We start from the raw sequence: 5,746 nt of genomic DNA, 5'->3' as shown, positions 1-5,746 counted from the left end.
AGTGGGCTCTCATGGAGCCTCACAGATGTTCAGAGCATTGTTGAGACTCTCCAACACCAAACTTAGAGTTTGGATATGGGAGTTCAACACCAAACTTAGAGTTTGGTTGTGGCCTCCCAACACCAAACTTAGAGTTTAACTGTGGGGGCTTTGGTTGACTCTGCTTTGAGAGAAGCTTTTTATGCTTCCTCTCCATGGATGCAGAGAGAGATCCTTGAGTTGTAAACACAAGGTTGTCCTCATTTAATTGAAGGATCAATTCTCCTCTGTCCACATCAATTACAGCTCTTGCTGTGGCCAGGAAAGGTCTTCCTAGGATGATGGATTCATCCTCTTCCTTTCCAGTATCCAAGACTATGAAATCAGCAGGGATGTAAAGGCCTTCAACCTTTACTAACACATCCTCTACTTGTCCATAAGCCTGTTTTCTTGAATTATCTGCCATCTCTAATGAGATTTTAGTAGCTTGCACCCCATAGATTCCTAGTTTCTCTATTACAGAGAGGGGCATGAGGTTTATTCCTGAACCAAGGTCACACAGAGCCTTAAAGATCATGGTGCCTATGGTACAAGGTATTATGAACTTTCCAGGATCCTGTCTCTTCTGAGGCAATGTCAGTTGATCCAGATCACTTAGCTCATTGGTGAACAAGGGAGGTTCATCTTCCCAAGTTTCAATACCAAATAATTTGGCATTCAGCTTCATGTTTGCACCAAGAAACTTGGCAGTTTGCTCTTCAGTAATATCCTCATTCTCTTCAGAAGAGGAATACTCATCAGAGCTCATGAAGGGCATAAGGAGGTTCAATGGAATCTCTATGGTCTCTAGATGAGCCTCAGAGTCCTTTGGTTCCTCAGAGGGAAGCTCCTTATTGATCACTGGACGTCCCAGGAGGTCTTCCTCCTTGGGATTCATGTCCTCCCCTTCCCTTACAAGTTCGGCCATGGTGCTGATGTCAATGGCCTTGCACTCTCCTTTTGGATTCTCTTCTGTATTGCTTGGGAGAGTACTAGGAGGGATTTCAGTGATCCTTTTACTCAGCTGGCCTACTTGTGCTTCCAAATTTCTAATGGAAGACCTTGTTTCATTCATGAAACTCACAGTGGCCTTAGATAGATCAGAGACTAAGTTTGCTAAGCTAGATGGGTTCTGCTCAGAATTCTCTGTCTGTTGCTGAGTGGATGATGGAAAAGGCTTGCTATTGCTAAACCTGTTTCTTCCACCATTATTAAAGCCTTGTTGAGGCTTTTGATCCTTCCATGAGAAATTTGGATGATTTCTCCATGATGAGTTATAGGTGTTTCCATAAGGTTCACCTAAGTAATTCACCTCTGCTATTGCAGGGTTCTTAGGATCATAAGCTTCTTCTTCAGAAGATGCCTCTTGAGTACTGTTGGATGCAGCTTGCATTCCATTCAGACTCTGAGAAATCATATTGACTTGCTGAGTCAATATTTTGTTCTGAGCCAATATGGCATTCAGAGTATCAACCTCAAGAACTCCCTTCTTCATAGGCGTCCCATTACTCACAGGATTCCTCTCAGAAGTGTACATAAACTGGTTATTAGCAACCATGTCAATGAGTTCTTGAGCTTCTGCAGGCGTTTTCTTTAGGTGAATGGATCCACCTGCAGAAGTATCCAATGGCATCTTTGATAGCTCAGATAAACCATCATAGAATATATCCAGGATGGTCCATTCTGAAAGCATGTCAGAAGGACACTTTTTGGTCAGCTGCTTGTATCTTTCCCAAGCTTCATAGAGGGATTCACCTTCTTTCTGTCTGAAGGTTTGAACATCCACTCTAAGCTTGCTCAGCTTTTGAGGAGGGAAGAACTTGGCTAAGAAAGCCGTGACCAGCTTATCCCAAGAGTTCAGGCTGTCTCTGGGTTGAGAGTCCAACCAGATTCTAGCTCTGTCTCTTACAGCAAAAGGGAAAAGCATGAGCCTGTAGACTTCAGGATCTACTCCATTAGTCTTAACAGTATCACATATTTGCAAGAACTCAGTTAAGAACTGAAAAGGATCTTTAGATGGAAGTCCATGAAACTTGCAGTTCTGCTGCATCAGAGAAACTAATTGAGGTTTCAGCTCAAAGTTGTTTGCTCCAATGGCAGGAATGGAGATGCTTCTTCCATGTAAATTGGAATTAGGTGCAGTAAAGTCACCAAGCATTCTCCTTGCATTATTATTATTTTCGGCTGCCATCTCCTCTTCCTGTTTGAAAATTTCTAAAAGGTTCTCTCTGGATTGTTGTAATTTAGCTTCTCTTAGTTTCCTCTTCAGAGTCCTTTCAGGGTCTGTATCTGCTTCAACAAGAATGTTCTTGTCCTTGCTCCTGCTCATATGAAAAAGAGAGAACAGAAAAATAATAATAATAGGGGTCCTTTTTACCACAGTATAGAGGTCCCAGTGTGAGTAGAAGAAAAGAAGAAGAAATTCGAACACAGATGGAAGAGGGGGTTCGAATTTGGGTGGGATGAAGTGTTAGTAGATGAATAAATAAATAGAAGGAGATGAGAGAGAAGGGGAATTTTCGAAAATAATTTTTTTGAAAAAGAGTTAGTGATTTTTGAAAACTAATTTTGAAAAGGGTTAGTAGTTTTTTCGAAAATTCAAATAAAAAAATAAAATGATTAGTTTAATTAAAAAGAAATTTTGAAAAAGGGGGAGATATTTTCGAAAATTAGAAAGAGAGTTAGTTAGGTAGTTTTGAAAAAGATAGAAACAAACAAAAAGTTAGTTAGTTAGTTGAAACAAATTTTGAAAGTCAATTTTGAAAATATAAGAAGTTAAGAAGTTAGAAAAGATATTTTGAAATCAAATTTTTGAAAAAGATATGATGAGAAGATATTTTTGAAAAGATAGGATATAAATTAGTTTTTTAAAAAAGATTTGATTTTTAAAATCACAATTAATAACTTGATTGACAAGAAATCACAAGATATGATTCTAGAACTTAAAGTTTGAATCTTTCTTAACAAGCAAGTAACAAACTTGAAATTTTTGAATCAAAACATTAATTGATGATGTTATTTTCGAAAATATGATGTAAAATTAAGAAAAAGATTTTTGAAAAATATTTTTAGAATTTTCGAAAATAACTAAGAAAAATGAAAAAGATTCGATTTTTGAAAAAGATTTTGAAAAAGATAAGATTTTTAAATTGAAAATTTGATTTGACTCATAAAAAAAACAACTAGATTTTAAAAATTTTTGAAAAAGTCAATCCAAATTTTCGAATTTGATGAGAGAGAAAGGGAAAGGCATTTTTTTTTATTTTTGAATTTTTATGATGAGAGAGAAAAACAAGAAAAAGGATGCAATTCATGAGAATTTTGGATCAAAACAATGAATGCATGCAAGAATGATATGAATGTCAAGATGAACACCAAGAACACTATGAATGTCATGATGAACATCAAGAACACATTTTTGAAAAATTTTTAATGCAAAAAAAACATGCAAGACACCAAACTTAGAATTCTTTAATGCTTAGACACTAAGAATCCAAGAATGCATATGAAAAACAAGAAAAGACACAAAACATGCAAATGCAAAGATCAAACAAGAAGACTTACCAAGAACAACTTGAAGATCATGAAGAACACTATGAATGCATGAATTTTCGAAAAATGCAAGATGCACATGCAATTGACACCAAACTTATAACATGACTCAGGACTCAAACAAGAACACAAAAATATTTTTGATTTTTATGATTTTATGATTTTTTTGTATTTTCTTTTAAATTTTTTTTCGAAAATTATTGTGAAAAATAAAAATAAGGATTCCAAAATTTTTAATATGAATTCCAGGAATCTTGCCATGTTAGTCTTAAAGCTCCAATCAAAGGGTCAGGCATGGCTTAATAGCCAGCCAAGCTTTAATAAAAATATGAGTGTAATTCAGACATGACAAGCCTAACATGCCCTATCCAAAAGAATTGGACATGGCTCCATTGAGGTGATTAGTTGAAGACCCATCCCAAAGCAGTTTGGGTATGGCTTTACAGCCAGATAGGATTCAACATGTTTCATGAAACACTAGAATTCATTCTTAAAAATCCTGAAGAAAAGTATATTTTTGAAAACATTTTTAATTAATTTTTTCGAAAACAAAGGAAAATATTTTTGAAAGATTTTTGAAAGATTTTTGAAAACAAAACAAAAAGAAAATTACCTAATCTGAGCAAGAAGATGAACCGTCAGTTGTCCAAACTCGAACAATCCCCGGCAACGGCACCAAAAACTTGGTGCGCAGAAATTGTGATTACACTTTGATTATGTAAAATTCATCGCTCTTTCTTTCCCTGGTAATGGCGCCAAAACATGATGCCAATACCATGGTTCACAACTTCGCACAACTAACCAGCAAGTGCACTGGGTCGTCCAAGTAATACCTTACGTGAGTAAGGGTCGAATCCCACGGAGATTGTTGGTATGAAGCAAGCTATGGTCACCTTGTAAATCTCAGTCAGGCGGATATAAAATAGTAATGGGGTTTTCGAAAATAATTAATAAAATAGGGATAGAAATACTTATGTAAATCATTGGTGAGAATTTCAGATAAGCGAATAGAGATGCTTTCGTTCCTCTGAACCTCTGCTTTCCTGCTATCTTCATCCAATCAGTCTTACTCCTTTCCATGGCTGGCTTTATGTAATGCATCACCATTGTCAATGGCTACTTTCGGTCTTCTCTCGGGAAAATGATCCAAATGCCCTGTCACGGCACGGCTAATCGTCTGGAGGCATCACCCTTGTCAATGGTTACATCCTATCCTCTCAGTGAAAATGGTCAACGCACCCTGTCACGGCATGGCTATTCATCTATCGGTTCTCGATTATGCTGGAATAGGATTTACTATCCTTTTGCGTCTGTCACTACGCCCAGCAATCGCAAGTTTGAAGCTCGTCACAGTCATTCAATCATTGAATCCTACTCGGAATACCACAGACAAGGTTTAGACCTTCCGGATTCTCATGAATGCCACCATCATTCTAGCTTACACCACGAAGATTCCGATTAAGAGATCTAAGAGATACTCATTCAATCTAATGTAGAACGGAAGTGGTTGTCAGGCACGCGTTCATAGGGAATGATGATGATTGTCACGTTCATCACATTCAGATTGAAGTGCGAATGAATATCTTGGAAGCGAAATAAGATGAATTGAATAGAAAACAGTAGTACTTTGCATTAATCTTTGAGGAACAGCAGAGCTCCACACCTTAATCTATGGAGTGCAGAAACTCTACCGTTGAAAATATATAAGTGAAAAAGGTCCAGCATGGCCGAGATGGCCAGCCCCTAAAACGTGATCTAAGATAGCATACAGCTGATCAAAGATGTCTAATACAATAGTGAAAGGTCCTATTTATAATAAACTAGCTACTAGGGTTTACAGAAGTATGTAATTGATGCATAAATCCACTTCCGGGGCCCACTTGGTGTGTGCTTGGGCTGAGCTTGAGTGTTACACGTGTAGAGGTCATTCCTGGAGTTGAACGCCAGTTTTGGTGCCAGTTTGGGCATTGAACTCTACTTTGCAACTTGTTTCTGGCGCCGGATGCCAGAATTGGGCAGAGAGCTGGCGTTGAACGCCAGTTTGCATCATCTAAACTTGGGCAAAGTATGGACTATTATATATTGCTAGAATGCCCTGGATGTCTACTTTCCAATGCAATTGGAAGCACGCCATTTCGAGTTCTGTAGGTCCAGAAAATCCATTTTGAGTGCAGGG

The 5,746-nt window shown here is 37.6% G+C and overlaps 1 non-coding gene across 1 annotated transcript; it reads left to right on the top strand.

Annotated features, from left to right (window-relative positions):
* The first annotated feature begins 1,705 nt into the window (after positions 1-1,705).
* On the top strand, positions 1,706-1,813 carry LOC148573574 (small nucleolar RNA R71). Its single transcript, XR_015906238.1, has one exon. It is a non-coding gene; the product is annotated as a small nucleolar RNA R71 (small nucleolar RNA).
* The last annotated feature ends 3,933 nt before the right edge of the window (positions 1,814-5,746 follow it).

Source organism: Arachis ipaensis, chromosome B2 (assembly GCF_059453495.1).
Source record: "Arachis ipaensis isolate K30076 ecotype BB chromosome B2, ASM5945349v1, whole genome shotgun sequence".
NCBI lineage: Eukaryota > Viridiplantae > Streptophyta > Magnoliopsida > Fabales > Fabaceae > Arachis > Arachis ipaensis.
Note: the sequence above shows the minus strand (reverse complement) of the source record. Positions and strands in the feature narration are given on the sequence as shown.